Source organism: Cetorhinus maximus, unplaced genomic scaffold, assembly GCF_964194155.1.
Source record: "Cetorhinus maximus unplaced genomic scaffold, sCetMax3.hap1.1 HAP1_SCAFFOLD_1163, whole genome shotgun sequence".
Lineage (NCBI taxonomy): Eukaryota > Metazoa > Chordata > Chondrichthyes > Lamniformes > Cetorhinidae > Cetorhinus > Cetorhinus maximus.
The window spans coordinates 49,087-69,710 of NW_027597105.1; the positions used below are offsets into that span (position 1 = coordinate 49,087).

The 20,624-nt window shown below is 50.6% G+C and overlaps 1 long non-coding RNA gene across 1 annotated transcript; it reads right to left on the minus strand.

Moving 5' to 3' along the window:
- Positions 1–1,387: 1,387 nt before the first annotated feature.
- Positions 1,388–9,666, minus strand: LOC144675799 (uncharacterized). Its single transcript, XR_013575164.1, has 3 exons — positions 9,626–9,666; positions 5,279–5,381; positions 1,388–1,452 (listed from the first exon to the last, which is right to left on the minus strand). It is a non-coding gene; the product is annotated as an uncharacterized LOC144675799 (long non-coding RNA).
- Between the last annotated feature and the right edge of the window lie 10,958 nt (positions 9,667–20,624).

Consider the following 20,624-nt stretch of genomic DNA (forward strand, 5'->3'; position numbering starts at 1 on the left):
TACCAGTCAGTGTGCAGATATCTCCCTGAGAGAGTGAGGGGACTGAGAGACACCAGTCAGTGTACAGATATCTCCCTGAGAGAGAGAGGGGACTGAGAGGCACCAGTCAGTGTACAGATATCACCCTGAGAGAGAGAGGGACAGAGAGACACCAGTCAGTGCATAGATATCTCCCTGAAAGAGAGAGGGGACTGAGAGACACCAGTCAGTGTACAGATATCTCCTTGAGAGAGAGAGGGGACTGAGAGACACCAGTCAGTGTACAGATATCTCCCTGAGAGAGAGGGGACATAGAGACACCAGTCAGTGTACAGATATCTCCCTGAGAAAGAGAGGACTGAGAGACACCAGTCAGTGTGCACATATCTCCCTGAGAGAGAGAGGACTGAGAGACACCAGTCAGTGTACAGATAACTCCCTGAGAGAGAGGGGACTGGGAGACATCAGTCAGTGTACAGATATCTCCCTGAGAGAGGGAGAGAGGGGACTGAGAGACACCAGTTAGTGTACAGATATCTCCCTGAGAGAGGGAGAGGGGACTGAGAGACACCAGTCAGTGGACAGATATCTCCCTGAGAGAGAGAGAGAGGGGACTGAGAGACACCAGTCAGTGTACAGATATCTCCCTGAGAGAGAGAGGGGACTGACAGACACCAGTCAGTGTACAGATATCTCCCTGAGAGAGAGAGGGGACTGAGAGACACCAGTCAGTGTACACATATCTCCCTGAGAGAGAGAGGGACTGAGAGACACCAGTCAGTGTACAGATATCTCCCTGAGAGAGAGGGGACTGAGAGACACCAGTCAGTGAACAGATATCTCCCTCAGAGAGGGGACTGAGAGGCACCAGTCAGTGTACAGATATCTCCCTGAGAGAGAGAGAGGGGACTGAGAGACACCAGTCAGTGTACACATATCTCCCTGAGAGAGAGAGGGAACTGAGAGACACCAGTCAGTGTACAGATATCTCCCTGAGAGAGAGAGAGGGGACTGAGAGACACCAGTCAGTGTACAGATATCTCCCTGAGAGAGAGGGGACTGAGAGACACCAGTCAGTGTACAGATATCTTCCTGAGAGATAGAGACGGGACTGACAGACACCAGTCAGTGTACAGATATCTCAGTGAGAGAGAGAGACGGGGCTGAGAGACACCAGTCAGTGTACAGATATCTCCCTGAGAGAGAGAGGGGACTGAGAGACACCAGTCAGTCTACAGATATCTCCCTGAGAGAGAAAGAAGGGACTGAGAGACACCAGTCAATGTACAGATATCTCCCTGAGAGAGAGAGGGGACTGAGAGACACCAGTCAGTGTACAGTTATCTCCCTGAGAGAGAGAGAGAGGGGACTGAGAGACACCAGTCAGTGTACAGATATCTCCCTGAGAGAGAGAGAGAGGGGACTGAGAGACACCAGTCAGTGTACAGATATCTCCCTGGGAGAGAGAGGGGACTGTGAGACACCAGTCAGTGTACAGATATCTCCCTGAGAGAGAGGACTGAGAGACAACTGTCAGTGTACAGATATCTCGCTGAGAGAGAGGACTGAGAGACACCTGTCAGTGTACAGATATCTCCCTGAGACAGAGAGAGGGGACTGAGAGACACCAGTCAGTGTACAGATATCACCCTGAGAGAGAGAGAGAGGGGACTGAGAGACACCAGTCAGTGTACAGATATCTCCCTGAGATAGAGAGGGGACTGAGAGACACCAGTCAGTGTACAAATATCTCCCTGAAAGAGAGAGAGGGGACTGAGAGACAACAGTCAGTGTACAGATATCTCCCTGAGAGAGAGAGAGAGGACTCAGAGACATCAGTCAGTGCACAGATATCTCCCTGAGAGAGACAGAGGGGACTGAGAGGCATCAGTCAGTGTACAGATATCTCCCTGAGAGAGAGAGAGGGGGACTGAGAGACACCAGTCAGTGTACAGATATCTCCCTGAGAGAGAGAGGGACTGAGAGAATCAGTCAGTGTACAGATATCTCCATGAGAGTGATGGGGACTGAGAGACACGAGTCAGTGTACAGATATCTCCCTGAGAGAGAGAGAGGGGACTGAGAGACATCAGTCAGTGTACAGATATCTCCCTGAGAGAGAGAGGGGACTGAGAGAAACCAGTCTGTGTACAGATATCTCAGTGATAGAGATAGGGGACTGAGAGACACCAGTCAGTGTACAGATATCTCCCAGGGAGAGAGGGGACTGAGAGACACCAGACAGTGTACAGATATCTCCCTGAGAGAGAGAGGGGACTGAGAGACACCAGTCAGTGTGCAGATATCTCCCTGAGAGAGAGAGGGGCTGAGAGACACCAGTCAGTGTACAGATATCTCCCTGAGAGAGAGAGGGGACTGAGAGACACCAGTCAGTGTACTGATATCACCCTGAGAGAGAGAGGGACAGAGAGACACCAGTCAGTGCATAGATATCTCCCTGAAAGAGAGAGGGGACTGAGAGACACCAGTCAGTGTACAGATATCTCCCTGAGAGAGAGAGGGGACTGAGAGACACCAGTCAGTGTACAGATATCTCCCTGAGAGAGAGAGAGGGGACTGACAGACACCAGTCAGTGTACAGATATCTCAGTGAGAGAGAGAGAGGGGGCTGAGAGACACCAGTCAGTGTACAGATATCTCCCTGAGAGAGAGAGGGGACTGAGAGACACCAATCAGTCTACAGATATCTCCCGGAGAGAGAAAGAGGGCACTGAGAGACACCAGTCAATGTACAGATATCTCCCTGAGAGAGAGAGGGGACTGAGAGACACCAGTCAGTGTACAGTTATCTCCCTGAGAGAGAGAGAGAGGGGACTGAGAGACACCAGTCAGTGTACACAGATCTCCCTGAGAGAGAGAGAGAGGCGACTGAGAGACACCAGTCAGTGTACAGATATCTCCCTGGGAGAGAGAGGGACTGAGAGACACCAGTCAGTGTACAGATATCTCCATGAGAGAGATGGGGACTGAGAGACACGAGTCAGTGTACAGATATCTCCCTGAGAGAGAGAGAGGGGACTGAGAGACACCAGTCAGTGTACAGATATCTCCCTGAGAGAGAGAGGGGACTGAGAGAAACCAGTCAGTGTACAGATATCTCAGTGATAGAGATAGGGGACTGAGAGACACCAGTCAGTGTACAGATATCTCCCTGGGAGAGAGGGGACCGGCAGACACCAGACAGTGTACAGATATCTCCCTGAGAGAGAAAGGGGACTGAGAGATACCAGTTAGTGTGCAGATATCTCCCTGAGAGAGAGAGGGGACTGAGAGACACCAGTCAGTGTACAGATATCTCCCTGAGAGAGAGAGGGGACTGAGAGACACCAGTCAGTGAACAGATATCTCACTGAGAGAGAGAGAGGGACTGAGAGACACCAGTCAGAGTAAAGATATCTCCCTGAGAGAGAGAGAGGGGACTGAGAGACACCAGTCAGTGTACAAATATCTCCCTGAGAGAGAGAGAGGGGACTGAGAGACACCAGTCAGTGTACAGATATCTCCCTGAGAGAGAGAGAGAGGACTAAGAGACATCCGTCAGTGCACAGATATCTCCCTGAGAGAGACAGAGGGGACTGAGAGGCATCAGTCAGTGTACAGATATCTCCCTGAGAGAGAGAGAGGGGGACTGATAGACACCAGTCAGTGTACAGATATCTCCCTGAGAGAGAGAGGGACTGAGAGACACCAGTCAGTGTACAGATATCTCCCTAAGAGAGAGAGGGGACTGAGAGACACCAGTCAGTGTACAGATATCTCCCTGAGAGAGAGAGGGGGCTGAGAGAAACCAGTCAGTGTACAGATATCTCAGTGATAGAGATAGGGGACTGAGAGACACCAGTCAGTGTACAGATATCTCCCTGGGAGAGAGGGGACTGAGAGACACCAGACAGTATACAGATATCTCCCTGAGAGAGAAAGGGGACTAAGAGATACCAGTCAGTGTGCAGATATCTCCCTGAGAGAGAGAGGGGACTGAGAGACACCAGTCAGTGTACAGATATCTCCCTGAGAGAGAGAGGGGACTGAGAGACACCAGTCAGTGTACAGATATCACCCTGAGAGAGAGAGGGACAGAGAGACACCAGTCAGTGCATAGATATCTCCCTGAAAGAGAGAGGGGACTGAGAGACACCAGTCAGTGTACAGATATCTCCCTGAGAGAGAGAGGGGACTGAGAGACACCAGTCAGTGTACAGATATCTCCCTGAGAGAGAGGGGACTGGGAGACATCAGTCAGTGTACAGATATCTCCCTGAGAGAGGGAGAGAGGGGACTGAGAGACACCAGTTAGTGTACAGATATCTCCCTGAGAGAGGGAGAGGGGACTGAGAGACACCAGTCAGTCTACAGATATCACCCTGAGAGTGAAAGAGGGCACTGAGAGACACCAGTCAATGTACAGATATCTCTCTGAGAGAGAGGGGACTGACAGACACCAGTCAGTGTACAGATATCTCCCTGAGAGAGAGAGGGGACTGAGAGACACCAGTCAGTGTACACATATCTCCCTGAGAGAGAGAGGGACTGAGACACACCAGTTAGTGTACAGATATCTCCCTGAGAGAGAGGGGACTGAGAGACACCAGTCAGTGAACAGATATCTCCCTCAGAGAGGGGACTGAGAGGCACCAGTCAGTGTACAGATATCTCCCTGAGAGAGAGAGAGGGGACTGAGAGACACCAGTCAGTGTACACATATCTCCCTGAGAGAGAGAGGGAACTGAGAGACACCAGTTAGTGTACAGATATCTCCCTGCGAGAGAGAGAGGGGACTGAGAGACACCAGTCAGTGTACAGATATCTCCCTGAGAGAGAGGGGACTGAGAGACAACAGTCAGTGTACAGATATCTTCCTGAGAGAGAGAGGGGACTGAGAGACACCAGTCAGTCTACAGATATCTCCCTGAGAGAGAAAGAGGGGACTGAGAGACACCAGTCAATGTACAGATATCTCCCTGAGAGAGAGAGGGGACTGAGAGACACCAGTCAGTGTACAGTTATCTCCCTGAGAGAGAGAGAGAGGGGACTGAGAGACACCAGTCAGTGTACACATATCTCCCTGAGAGAGAGAGAGAGGGGACTGAGAGACACCAGTCAGTGTACAGATACCTCCCTGGGAGAGAGAGGGGACTGAGAGACACCAGTCAGTGTACAGATATCTCCCTGAGAGAGAGGACTGAGAGACAACTGTCAGTGTACAGATATCTCGCTGAGAGAGAGGACTGAGAGACACCTGTCAGTGTACAGATATCTCCCTGAGACAGAGAGAGGGGACTGAGAGACACCAGTCAGTGTACAGATATCACCCTGAGATAGAGAGAGAGGGGACTGAGAGACACCAGTCAGTGTACAGATATCTCCCTGAGATAGAGAGGGGACTGAGAGACACCAGTCAGTGTACAAATATCTCCCTGAAAGAGAGAGAGGGGACTGAGAGACACCAGTCAGTGTACAGATATCTCCCTGAGAGAGAGAGAGAGGACTCAGAGACATCAGTCAGTGCACAGATATCTCCCTGAGAGAGACAGAGGGGACTGAGAGGCATCAGTCAGTGTACAGATATCTCCCTGAGAGAGAGAGAGGGGGACTGAGAGACACCAGTCAGTGTACAGATATCTCCCTGAGAGAGAGAGGGACTGAGAGAATCAGTCAGTGTACAGATATCTCCATGAGAGTGATGGGGACTGAGAGACACGAGTCAGTGTACAGATATCTCCCTGAGAGAGAGAGAGGGGACTGAGAGACATCAGTCAGTGTACAGATATCTCCCTGAGAGAGAGAGGGGACTGAGAGAAACCAGTCTGTGTACAGATATATCAGTGATAGAGATAGGGGACTGAGAGACACCAGTCAGTGTACAGATATCTCCCAGGGAGAGAGGGGACTGAGAGACACCAGACAGTGTACAGATATCTCCCTGAGAGAGAGAGGGGACTGAGAGACACCAGTCAGTGTGCAGATATCTCCCTGAGAGAGAGAGGGGCTGAGAGACACCAGTCAGTGTACAGATATCTCCCTGAGTGAGAGAGGGGACTGAGAGACACCAGTCAGTGTACAGATATCACCCTGAGAGAGAGAGGGACAGAGAGACACCAGTCAGTGCATAGATATCTCCCTGAAAGAGAGAGGGGACTGAGAGACATCAGTCAGTGTACAGATATCTCCCTGAGAGAGAGAGGGGACTGAGAGACACCAGTCAGTGTACAGATATCTCCCTGAGAGAGAGGGGACATAGAGACACCAGTCAGTGTACAGATATCTCCCTGAGAGAGAGAGGACTGAGAGACAGCAGTCAGTGTGCACATATCTCCCTGAGAGATAGAGGACTGAGAGACACCAGTCAGTGTACAGATATCTCCCTGAGAGAGAGGGGTTTGGGAGACATCAATCAGTGTACAGATATCTCCCTGAGAGAGGGAGAGAGGGGAATGAGAGACACCAGTTAGTGTACAGATATCTCCCTGAGAGAGGGAGAGGGGACTGAGAGACACCAGTGAGTGTACTGATATCTCCCTGAGAGAGAGTGGGGACTGAGAGACACCAGTCAGTGTACAGATATCTCCCTGAGAGAGAGAGAGGGGACTGAGAGACACCAGTCAGTGTACAGATATCTCCCTGAGAGAGAGGGGACTGAGAGACACCAGTCAGTGTACAGATATCTCCCAGAGAGAGAGAGGGACAGAGAGACACCATTCAGTTTACAGATATTTCCATGAGGGAGAGAGGGGAGACTGAGAGACACCAGTCAGTGTACAGATATCTCCCTGAGACAGAGACAGGGGACAGAGAGACACCAGTCAGTGTACTGATATCTCCCTGAGAGAGAGGGGACTGAGAGACACCAGTCAGTGTACAGATATCTCCCTGAGAGAGAAAGAGGGGACTGAGAGACACCAGTCAGTGTACAGATATCTCAGTGAGAGAGAGAGAGGGGACTGAGAGACACCAGTCAGTGTACAGATATCTCCCTGTGAGAGAGAGAGGGGACTGAGAGACACCAGTCAGTGTACAGATATCTCCCTGAGAGAGAGAGAGAGAACTGAGAGACACCAGTCAGTGTATATATCTCAGTGAGAGAGAGAGAGGGGACTGAGAGACACCAGTCAGTGTACAGATATCTCCCAGAGAGAGAGAGGGGACTGAGAGACACCAGTCAGTGTACAGATATCTCCCTGAGAGAGGGACTGAGAGACACCAGTCAGTGTACAGATATCTCCCTGAGAGAGAAAGAGAGGGGACTGAGAGACACCAGTCAGTGTACAGATATCTCCCTGAGAGAGGGACTGAGAGACACCAGTCAGTGTACAGATATCTCCCTGAGAGAGAAAGAGAGGCGACTGAGAGACACCAGTTAGTGTACAGATATCTCCCTGGGACAGAGAGGGGACTGAGAGACACCAGTCAGTGTACAGATATCTCCCTGAGAGAGAGGACTGAGAGACAACTGTCAGTGTACAGATATCTCCCTGAGAGAGAGGACTGAGAGACACCTGTCAGTGTACAGATATCTCCCTGAGACAGAGAGAGGGGACAGAGAGACACCAGTCAGTGTATAGATATCTCCCTGAGAGAGAGGGGACTGAGAGACACCAGTCAGTGTACAGATATCTCCCTGAGAGAGAGAAGGGACTGAGAGACACCAGTCAGTGTACAGATATCTCCCTGAGAGAGAGGGACTGAGAAACACCAGTCAGTGTACAGATATCACCCTGAGAGAGAGAGAGGGACTGAGAGACACCAGTCAGTGTACTGATATCTCCCTGAGAGAGAGAGACTGAGAGACACCAGTCAGTGTACAGATATCTCCCTGAGAGAAAGGGACTGAGAGACACCAGTCAGTGTACAGATATCTCCCTGAGAGAGAGGTGACTGAGAGACACCAGTCAGAGTACAGATATCTCCCTGAGAGAGAGAGGAGACTGAGAGACACCAGTCAGTGTACAGATATCTCCCTGAGAGAGAGAGAGAGAGAGGGGACTGAGAGACACCAGTCAGTGTACAGATATCTCCCTGAGAGAGAGAGGACTGAGAACACCAGTCAGTGTACAGATATCTCCCTGAGACAGAGAGGGACTGAGAGAATCAGTCAGTGTACAGATATCTCCATGAGAGTGATGGGGACTGAGAGACATGAGTCAGTGTACAGATATCTCCCTGAGAGAGAGAGAGGGGACTGAGAGACATCAGTCAGTGTACAGATATCTCCCTGAGAGAGAGAGGGGACTGAGAGAAACCAGTCTGTGTACAGATATCTCAGTGATAGAGATAGGGGACTGAGAGACACCAGTCAGTGTACAGATATCTCCCAGGGAGAGAGGGGACTGAGAGACACCAGACAGTGTACAGATATCTCCCTGAGAGAGAGAGGGGACTGAGAGAAACCAGTCAGTGTGCAGATATCTCCCTGAGAGAGAGAGGGGCTGAGAGACACCAGTCAGTGTACAGATATCTCCCTGAGAGAGAGAGGGGACTGAGAGACACCAGTCAGTGTACAGATATCACCCTGAGAGAGAGAGGGACAGAGAGACACCAGTCAGTGCATAGATATCTCCCTGAAAGAGAGAGGGGACTGAGAGACACCAGTCAGTGTACAGATATCTCCCTGAGAGAGAGAGGGGACTGAGAGACACCAGTCAGTGTACAGATATCTCCCTGAGAGAGAGGGGACATAGAGACACCAGTCAGTGTACAGATATCTCCCTGAGAGAGAGAGGACTGAGAGACACCAGTCAGTGTGCACATATCTCCCTGAGAGATAGAGGACTGAGAGACACCAGTCAGTGTACAGATATCTCCCTGAGAGAGAGGGGTTTGGGAGACATCAATCAGTGTACAGATATCTCCCTGAGAGAGGGAGAGAGGGGAATGAGAGACACCAGTTAGTGTACAGATATCTCCCTGAGAGAGGGAGAGGGGACTGAGAGACACCAGTGAGTGTACTGATATCTCCCTGAGAGAGAGTGGGGACTGAGAGACACCAGTCAGTGTACAGATATCTCCCTGAGAGAGAGAGAGGGGACTGAGAGACACCAGTCAGTGTACAGATATCTCCCTGAGAGAGAGGGGACTGAGAGACACCAGTCAGTGTACAGATATCTCCCTGAGAGAGAGAGGGACAGTGAGACACCATTCAGTTTACAGATATTTCCATGAGGGAGAGAGGGGAGACTGAGAGACACCAGTCAGTGTACAGATATCTCCCTGAGACAGAGACAGGGGACAGAGAGACACCAGTCAGTGTACTGATATCTCCCTGAGAAAGAGGGAACTGAGAGACACCAGTCAGTGTACAGATATCTCCCTGAGAGAGAAAGAGGGGACTGAGAGACACCAGTCAGTGTACAGATATCTCAGTGAGAGAGAGAGAGGGGACTGAGAGACACCAGTCAGTGTACAGATATCTCCCTGAGAGAGAGAGAGGGGACTGAGAGACACCAGTCAGTGTACAGATATCTCCCTGAGAGAGAGAGAGAGAACTGAGAGACACCAGTCAGTGTATATATCTCAGTGAGAGAGAGAGAGGGGACTGAGAGACACCAGTCAGTGTACAGATATCTCCCTGAGAGAGAGAGGGGACTGAGAAACACCAGTCAGTGTACAGATATCTCCCTGAGAGAGGGACTGAGAGACACCAGTCAGTGTACAGATATCTCCCTGAGAAAGAAAGAGAGGGGACTGAGAGACACCAGTCAGTGTACAGATATCTCCCTGAGAGAGGGACTGAGAGACACCAGTCAGTGTACAGATATCTCCCTGAGAGAGAAAGAGAGGCGACTGAGAGACACCAGTTAGTGTACAGATATCTCCCTGGGACAGAGAGGGGACTGAGAGACACCAGTCAGTGTACAGATATCTCCCTGAGAGAGAGGACTGAGAGACAACTGTCAGTGTACAGATATCTCCCTGAGAGAGAGGACTGAGAGACACCTGTCAGTGTACAGATATCAGCCTGAGACAGAGAGAGGGGACAGAGAGACACCAGTCAGTGTTTAGATATCTCCCTGAGAGAGAGGGGACTGAGAGACACCAGTCAGTGTACAGATATCTCCCTGAGAGAGAGAAGGGACTGAGAGACACCAGTCAGTGTACAGATATCTCCCTGAGAGAGAGGGACTGAGAAACACCAGTCAGTGTACAGATATCACCCTGAGAGAGAGAGAGGGACTGAGAGACACCAGTCAGTATACTGATATCTCCCTGAGAGAGAGAGACTGAGAGACACCAGTCAGTGTACAGATATCTCCCTGAGAGAAAGGGACTGAGAGACACCAGTCAGTGTACAGATATCTCCCTGAGAGAGAGGTGACTGAGAGACACCAGTCAGAGTACAGATATCTCCCTGAGAGAGAGAGGAGACTGAGAGACACCAGTCAGTGTACAGATATCTCCCTGAGAGAGAGAGAGAGAGAGTGGACTGAGAGACACCAGTCAGTGTACAGATATCTCCCTGAGAGAGAGAGGACTGAGAACACCAGTCAGTGTACAGATATCTCCCTGAGAGAGAGAGAGAGAGGACTGAGAGACAACAGTCAATGTTCAGATATCTCCCTGAGAGAGAGAGGGGACTGAGAGACACCAGTCAGTGTACAGATATCTCCCTGAGAGAGAGAGAGAGAGGGGACTGAGAGTCACCAGTCAGTGTACAGATATCTCCCTGAGAGAGACAGAGTGGACTGAGAGGCATCAGTCAGTGTACAGATATCTCCCTGAGAGAGAGAGAGGGGGACTGAGAGACACCAGTCAGTGTACAGATATCTCCCTGAGAGAGAGAGGGACTGAGAGACACCAGTCAGTGTACAGATATCTCCCTGAGAGAGAGAGGGGACTGAGAGACACCAGTCAGTGTACAGATATCTCCCTGAGAGAGAGAGGGGACTGAGAGAAACCAGTCAGTGTACAGATATCTCAGTGATAGAGATAGGGGACTGAGAGACACCAGTCAGTGTACAGATATCTCCCTGGGAGAGAGGGGACTGAGAGACACCAGACAGTATACAGATATCTCCTTGAGAGAGAAAGGGGACTAAGAGATACCAGTCAGTGTACAGATATCTCCCTGAGAGAGAGAGGGGACTGAGAGACACCAGTCAGTGTACAGATATCTCCCTGAGAGAGAGAGGGGACTGAGAGACACCAGTCAGTGTACAGATATCACCCTGAGAGAGAGAGGGACAGAGAGACACCAGTCAGTGCATAGATATCTCCCTGAAAGAGAGAGGGGACTGAGAGACAAAAGTCAGTGTACAGATATCTCCCTGAGAGAGAGAGGGGACTGAGAGACACCAGTCAGTGTACAGATATCTCCCTGAGAGAGAGGGGACATAGAGACACCAGTCAGTGTACAGATATCTCCCTGAGAGAGAGAGGACTGAGAGACACCAGTCAGTGTGCACATATCTCCCTGAGAGAGAGAGGACTGAGAGACACCAGTCAGTGTACAGATAACTCCCTGAGAGAGAGAGGGGACTGGGAGACATCAGTCAGTGTACAGATATCTCCCTGAGAGAGGGAGAGAGGGGACTGAGAGACACCAGTTAGTGTACAGATATCTCCCTGAGAGAGGGAGAGGGGACTGAGAGACTCCAGTCAGTGGACAGATATCTCCCTGAGAGAGAGAGAGAGGGGACTGAGAGACACCAGTCAGTGTACAGATATCTCCCTGAGAGAGAGAGGGGACTGACAGACACCAGTCAATGTACAGATATCTCCCTGAGAGAGAGAGGGGACTGAGAGACACCAGTCAGTGTACACATATCTCCCTGAGAGAGAGAGGGACTGAGAGACACCAGTCAGTGTACAGATATCTCCCTGAGAGAGAGGGGACTGAGAGACACCAGTCAGTGAACAGATATCTCCCTCAGAGAGGGGACTGAGAGGCACCAGTCAGTGTACAGATATCACCCTGAGAGAAGAGAGGGAGCTGAGAGACACCAGTCAGTGTACACATATCTCCCTGAGAGAGAGAGGGAACTGAGAGACACCAGTCAGTGTACAGATATCTCCCTGAGAGAGAGAGAGGGGACTGAGAGACACCAGTCAGTGTACAGATATCTCCCTGAGAGAGAGGGGACTGAGAGACACCAGTCAGTGTACAGATATCTTCCTGAGAGAGAGAGACGGGACTGACAGACACCAGTCAGTGTACAGATATCTCAGTGAGAGAGAGAGAGGGGGCTGAGAGACACCAGTCAGTGTACAGATATCTCCCTGAGAGAGAGAGGGGACTGAGAGACACCAGTCAGTCTACAGATATCTCCCTGAGAGAGAAAGAGGGGACTGAGAGACACCAGTCAATGTACAGATATCTCCATGAGAGAGAGAGGGGACTGAGAGACACCAGTCAGTGTACAGTTATCTCCCTGAGAGAGAGAGAGAGGGGACTGAGAGACACCAGTCAGTGTACACATATCTCCCTGAGAGAGAGAGAGAGGGGACTGAGAGACACCAGTCAGTGTACAGATATCTCCCTGGGAGAGAGAGGGGACTGAGAGACACCAGTCAGTGTACAGATATCTCCCTGAGAGAGAGGACTGAGAGACAACTGTCAGTGTACAGATATCTCCCTGAGAGAGAGGACTGAGAGACACCTGTCAGTGTACAGATATCTCCCTGAGACAGAGAGAGGGGACTGAGAGACACCAGTCAGTGTACAGATATCACCCTGAGAGAGAGAGAGAGGGGATTGAGAGACACCAGTCAGTGTACAGATATCTCCCTGAGATAGAGAGGGGACTGAGAGACACCAGTCAGTGTACAAATATCTCCCTGAAAGAGAGAGAGGGGACTGAGAGACACCAGTCAGTGTACAGATATCTCCCTGAGAGAGAGAGAGAGGACTCAGAGACATCAGTCAGTGCACAGATATCTCCCTGAGAGAGACAGAGGGGACTGAGAGGCATCAGTCAGTGTACAGATATCTCCCTGAGAGAGAGAGAGGGGGACTGAGAGACACCAGTCAGTGTACAGATATCTCCCTGAGAGAGAGAGGGACTGAGAGAATCAGTCAGTGTACAGATATCTCCATGAGAGTGATGGGGACTGAGAGACACGAGTCAGTGTACAGATATCTCCCTGAGAGAGAGAGAGGGGACTGAGAGACATCAGTCAGTGTACAGATATCTCCCTGAGAGAGAGAGGGGACTGAGAGAAACCAGTCTGTGTACAGATATCTCAGTGATAGAGATAGGGGACTGAGAGAAACCAGTCAGTGTACAGATATCTCCCAGGGAGAGAGGGGACTGAGAGACACCAGACAGTGTACAGATATCTTCCTGAGAGAGAGAGGGGACTGAGAGACACCAGTCAGTGTGCAGATATCTCCCTGAGAGAGAGAGGGGCTGAGAGACACCAGTCAGTGTACAGATATCTCCCTGAGAGAGAGAGGGGACTGAGAGACACCAGTCAGTGTACAGATATCACCCTGAGAGAGAGAGGGACAGAGATACACCAGTCAGTGTACAGATATCTCCCTGAGAGAGAGGGGACATAGAGACACCAGTCAGTGTACAGATATCTCCCTGAGAGAGAGAGGACTGAGAGACACCAGTCAGTGTACAGATATCTCCCTGAGAGAGAGGGGTTTGGGAGACATCAATCAGTGTACAGATATCTCCCTGAGAGAGGGAGAGAGGGGAATGAGAGACACCAGTTAGTGTACAGATATCTCCCTGAGAGAGGGAGAGGGGACTGAGAGACACCAGTGAGTGTACAGATATCTCCCTGAGAGAGAGTGGGGACTGAAAGACACCAGTCAGTGTACAGATATCTCCCTGAGAGAGAGAGAGGGGACTGAGAGACACCAGTCAGTGTACAGATATCTCCCTGAGAGAGAGGGGACTGAGAGACACCAGTCAGTGTACAGATATCTCCCTGAGAGAGAGAGGGACAGAGAGACACCATTCAGTTTACAGATATTTCCATGAGGGAGAGAGGGGAGACTGAGAGACACCAGTCAGTGTACAGATATCTCCCTGAGACAGAGACAGGGGACAGAGAGACACCAGTCAGTGTACTGATATCTCCCTGAGAGAGAGGGGACTGAGAGACACCAGTCAGTGTACAGATATCTCCCTGAGAGAGAGAGAGGGGACTGAGAGACACCAGTCAGTGTACAGATATCTCAGTGAGAGAGAGAGAGGGGACTGAGAGACACCAGTCAGTGTACAGATATCTCCCTGAGAGAGAGAGAGGGGACTGAGAGACACCAGTCAGTGTACAGATATCTCCCTGAGAGAGAGAGAGAGAACTGAGAGACACCAGTCAGTGTACATATATCTCAGTGAGAGAGAGAGAGGGGACTGAGAGACACCAGTCAGTGTACAGATATCTCCCTGAGAGAGAGAGGGGACTAAGAGACACCAGTCAGTATACAGATATCTCCCTGAGAGAGGGACTGAGAGACACCAGTCAGTGTACAGATATCTCCCTGAGAGAGAAAGAGAGGGGACTGAGAGACACCAGTCAGTGTACAGATATCTCCCTGAGAGAGGGACTGAGAGACACCAGTCAGTGTACAGATATCTCCCTGAGAGAGAAAGAGAGGGGACTGAGAGACACCAGTTAGTGTACAGATATCTCCCTGGGAGAGAGAGGGGACTGAGAGACACCAGTCAGTGTACAGATATCTCCCTGAGAGAGAGGACTGAGAGACAACTGTCAGTGTACAGATATCTCCCTGAGAGAGAGGACTGAGAGACACCTGTCAGTGTACAGATATCTCCCTGAGACAGAGAGAGGGGACAGAGTGACACCAGTCAGTGTATAGATATCTCCCTGAGAGAGAGGGGACTGAGAGACACCAGTCAGTGTACAGATATCTCCCTGAGAGAGAGAGGGACTGAGAGACACCAGTCAGTGTACAGATATCTCCCTGAGAGAGAGAGGGTACTGAGAGACACCAGTCAGTGTACAGATATCTCCCTGAGAGAGAGAGGGGACTGAGAGAAACCAGTCAGTGTACAGATATCTCAGTGATAGAGATAGGGGACTGAGAGACACCAGTCAGTGTACAGATATCTCCCTGGGAGAGAGGGGACTGAGAGACACCAGACAGTATACAGATATCTCCCTGAGAGAGAAAGGGGACTAAGAGATACCAGTCAGTGTACAGATATCTCCCTGAGAGAGAGAGGGGACTGAGAGACACCAGTCAGTGTACAGATATCTCCCTGAGAGAGAGAGGGGACTGAGAGACACCAGTCAGTGTACAGATATCACCCTGAGAGAGAGAGGGACTGAGAGACACCAGTCAGTGTACAGATATCTCCCTGAGAGAGAGAGGGGACTGAGAGACACCAGTCAGTGTACAGATATCTCCCTGAGAGAGAGGGGACATAGAGACACCAGTCAGTGTACAGATATCTCCCTGAGAGAGAGAGGACTGAGAGACACCAGTCAGTGTGCACATATCTCCCTGAGAGAGAGAGGACTGAGAGACACCAGTCAGTGTACAGATAACTCCCTGAGAGAGAGGGGACTGGGAGACATCAGTCAGTGTACAGATATCTCCCTGAGAGAGGGAGAGAGGGGACTGAGAGACACCAGTTAGTGTACAGATATCTCCCTGAGAGAGGGAGAGGGGACTGAGAGACACCAGTGAGTGTACAGATATCTCCCTGAGAGAGAGTGGGGACTGAGAGACACCAGTCAGTGTACAGATATCTCCCTGAGAGAGAGAGAGGGGACTGAGAGACACCAGTCAGTGTACAGATATCTCCCTGAGAGAGAGGGGACTGAGAGACACCAGTCAGTGTACAGATATCTCCCTGAGAGAGAGAGGGACAGAGAGACACCATTCAGTTTACAGATATTTCCATGAGGGAGAGAGGGGAGACTGAGAGACACCAGTCAGTGTACAGATATCTCCCTGAGACAGAGACAGGGGACAGAGAGACACCAGTCAGTGTACTGATATCTCCCTGAGAGAGAGGGGACTGAGAGACACCAGTCAGTGTACAGATATCTCCCTGAGAGAGAGAGAGGGGACTGAGAGACACCAGTCAGTGTACAGATATCTCAGTGAGAGAGAGAGAGGGGACTGAGAGACACCAGTCAGTGTACAGATATCTCCCTGAGAGAGAGAGAGGGGACTGAGAGACACCAGTCAGTGTACAGATATCTCCCTGAGAGAGAGAGAGAGAACTGAGAGACACCAGTCAGTGTACATATATCTCAGTGAGAGAGAGAGATGGGACTGAGAGACACCAGTCAGTGTACAGATATCTCCCTGAGAGAGAGAGGGGACTGAGAGACACCAGTCAGTATACAGATATCTCCCTGAGAGAGGGACTGAGAGACACCAGTCAGTGTACAGATATCTCCCTGAGAGAGAAAGAGAGGGGACTGAGAGACACCAGTCAGTGTACAGATATCTCCCTGAGAGAGGGACTGAGAGACACCAGTCAGTGTACAGATATCTCCCTGAGAGAGAAAGAGAGGGGACTGAGAGACACCAGTTAGTGTACAGATATCTCCCTGGGAGAGAGAGGGGACTGAGAGACACCAGTCAGTGTACAGATATCTCCCTGAGAGAGAGGACTGAGAGACAACTGTCAGTGTACAGATATCTCCCTGAGAGAGAGGACTGAGAGACACCTGTCAGTGTACAGATATCTCCCTGAGACAGAGAGAGGGGACAGAGTGACACCAGTCAGTGTATAGATATCTCCCTGAGAGAGAGGGGACTGAGAGACACCAGTCAGTGTACAGATATCTCCCTGAGAGAGAGAAGGGACTGAGAGACACCAGTCAGTGTACAGATATCTCCCTGAGAGAGAGGGACTGAGAAACACCAGTCAGTGTACAGATATCACCCTGAGAGAGAGAGAGGGACTGAGAGACACCAGTCAGTGTACAGATATCTCCCTGAGAGAAAGGGACTGAGAGACACCAGTCAGTGTACAGATATCTCCCTGAGAGAGAGGTGACTGAGAGACACCAGTCAGAGTACAGATATCTCCCTGAGAGAGAGAGGAGACTGAGAGACACCAGTCAGTGTACAGATATCTCCCTGAGAGAGAGAGAGAGAGAGGGGACTGAGAGACACCAGTCAGTGTACAGATATCTCCCTGAGAGAGAGAGGACTGAGAACACCAGTCAGTGTACAGATATCTCCCTGAGAGAGAGAGAGAGAGGACTGAGAGACAACAGTCAGTGTTCAGATATCTCCCTGAGAGAGAGAGGGGACTGAGAGACACCAGTCAGTGTACAGATATCTCCCTGAGAGAGAGAGAGAGAGGGGACTGAGAGTCACCAGTCAGTGTACAGATATCTCCATGAGAGAGAGATGGGGACTGAGAGACATCAGTCAGTGTACAGATATCTCCATGAGAGAGAGAGGGGGACTGAGAGACACCAGTCAGTGTACAGATATCTCCCTGAGAGAGAGAGAGGGGACTGAGAGACACCAGTCAGTGTACAGATATCTCCCTGAGAGAGAGGGGACTGAGAGACACCAGTCAGTGTACAGATATCTCCCTGAGAGAGAGGGGGGACTGAGAGACACCAGTCAGTGTACAGATATCTCCCTGAGAGAGAGGGACTGAGAAACACCAGTCAGTGTACAGATATCTCCCTGAGAGAGAGAGGGGGACTGAGAAACACCAGTCAGTGTACAGGTATCTCCCTGAGAGAGAGAGAGGGACTGAGAGACACCAGTCAGTGTACAGATATCTCCCTGAGAGAGAGGGACTGAGAAACACCAGTCAGTGTGCAGATATCACCCTGAGACAGAGAGAAGGACTGAGAGACACCAGTCAGTGTACTGATATCTCCCTGAGAGAGAGAGACTGAGAGACACCAGTCAGAGTACAGATATCTCCCTGAGAGAGAGGGACTGAGAGACACCAGTCAGTGTACAGATATCTCTCTGAGGGAGAGAGAGAGAGAGAGGGGACTGAGAGACACCAGTCATTTTACAGATATCTCCCTGAGAGAGAGAGGAGACTGAGAGACACCAGTCAGTGTACAGATATCTCCCTGAGAGAGAGAGAGAGAGAGAGGGGACTGAGAGACTCCAGTCAGTGTACTGATATCTCCCTGAGAGATAGAGGACTGAGAACACCAGTCAGTGTACAGATATCTCCCTGAGAGAGAGAGAGAGAGGACTGAGAGACACCAGTCAGTGTACAGATATCTCCCTGAGGGAGAGATGGGACTGAGAGACACCAGTCAGTGTACAGATATCTCCATGAGAGAGAGAGGGGGACTGAGAGACACCAGTCAGTGTACAGATATCTCCTTGAGAGAGAGAGTGGACTGAGAGACACCAGTCAGTGCACAGATATCTCCCTGAGAGAGAGGGGACTGAGAGACACCAGTCAGTGTACAGATATCACCCTGAGAGAGAGGCGGGACTGAGAGACACCAGTCAGTGTACAGATATCTCAGTGAGAGAGAGAGAGGGGACTGAGAAACACCAGTCAGTGTACAGATATCTCCCTGATAGAGAGAGGGGACTGAGAGACACCAGTCAGCATGCAGATATCTCCCTGAGAGAGAGAGAGAGGGGACTGAGAGACACCAGTCAGTGTACAGATATCTCCCTGAGAGAGAGAGAGGGGACAGAGAGACACCAGTCAGTGTACAGATATCTCCCTGAGAGAGATAGGGGACTGAGAGACACCAGTAGGTGTACAGATATCTCCATGAGAGAGAGAGGGGGACTGAGAGACACCAGTCAGTGTACAGATATCTCCCTGAGAGAGAGAGAGGGGACTGAGAGACACCAGTCAGTGTACAGATATCTCGCTGAGAGAGAGAGGGGACTGAGAGACACCAGTCAGTGTACAGATATCTCCCTGAGAGAGAGAGGGGACTGAGAGACACAAGTCAGTGTACAGATATCTCCCTGAGAGAGAGAGGGACTGAGAGACACCAGTCAGTGTACAGATATCTCCATGAGAGAGAGAGGGACTGAGAGACACCAGTCAGTGTACAGATATCTTCCTGAGAGACAGGGGACTGAGAGACACCAGTCAGTGTACAGATATCTCCATGAGAGAGAGAGGGGGACTGAGAGACACCAGTCAGTGTACAGATATCTCAGTGAGAGAGAGAGAGGGGACTGAGAGACACCAGTCAGTGTACAGATATCTCCCTGATAGAGAGAGGGGACTGAGAGACACCAGTCAGCATGCAGATATCTCCCTGAGAGAGAGAGAGTGGGGACTGAGAGACACCAGTCAGTGTACAGATATCTCCCTGAGAGAGAGAGAGGGGACAGAGAGACAACAGTCAGTGTACAGATATCTACCTGAGAGAGAGAGGGGACTGAGAGACACCAGTCAGTGTACAGATATCTCCCTGAGAGAGAGAGGGGACAGAGAGACAACAGTCAGTGTACAGATATCTCCCTGAAAGAGAGAGAGAGAGAGGACTGAGAGACACCAGTCAGGTTACAGATATCTCCCTGAGAGAGAGAGGGGACTGAGAGACATCAATCAGTGTACAGATATCTCCCTGAGAGAGAGAGAGAGAGAGATGGGACTGAGAGACACCAGTCAGTGTACAGATATCTCCATGAGAGAGAGAGAGGGACTGAGAGACAACAGTCAGTGTACAGATATCTCCCTGAGAGAGAGAGAGGGGACTGAGAGACACCAGTCATTGTACGGATATCTCCCTGAGAGAGAGGGGACTGAGAGACACCAGTCAGTGTACAGATATTTCCCTGAGAGAGAGAGAGAGAGAGGGGACTGAGAGACACCAGTCAGTGTACAGATATCTCCCTGATAGAGAGAGGGGACTGAGAGACACCAGTCAGCGTGCATATATCTCCCTGAGAGAGAGAGAGAGGGGACTGAGAGACACCAGTCATTGTACAGATATCTCCCTGAGAGAGAGAGAGGGGACAGAGGTACGCCAGTCAATGTACAGATATCTCCCTGAGAGAGAGAGAGGGGACTGAGAGACACCAGTCAGTGTACAGATATCTCCCTGGGAGAGAGGGGACTGAGAGACACCTGTCAGTGTAAAGATATCTCCCTGAGAGAGAGAGGGGACTAAGAGAAACCAGTCAGTGTACAGATATCTCCCTGAGAGAGAGAGGGGACTGAGAGACAACAGTCAGTGTACAGATATCTCCTTGAGAGAGAGAGAGAGGGGACTGAGAGACACCAGTCAGTGTACAGATATCTCCCTGGGAGAGAGAGGGGACTGAGAGACACCATTCAGTGTACAGATATCTCCCTGAGAGAGAGGACTGAAAGACAACTGTCAGTGTACAGATATCTCCCTGAGAGAGAGGACTGAGAGACACCTGTCAGTGTACAGATATCTCCCTGAGACAGAGAGAGGGGACAGAGAGACACCAGTCAGTGTACAGATATCACCCTGAGAGAGAGAGAGAGGGGACTGAGAGACACCAGTCAGTGTACAGATATCTCCCTGAGAGAGAGAGGGGACTGAGAGACACCAGTCAGTGTACACATATCTCCCTGAGAGAGAGAGAGAGGACTAAGATACACCAGTCAGAGTACAGATATCTCCATGAGAGAGAGTGGGACTGAGAGACACCAGTCAGTGTACAGATATCTCCCTGAGAGAGAGATGGGACTGAGAGACACCAGTCAGTGTACAGATATCTCCCTGAGAGAGAGGGACTGAGAAACACCAGTCAGTGT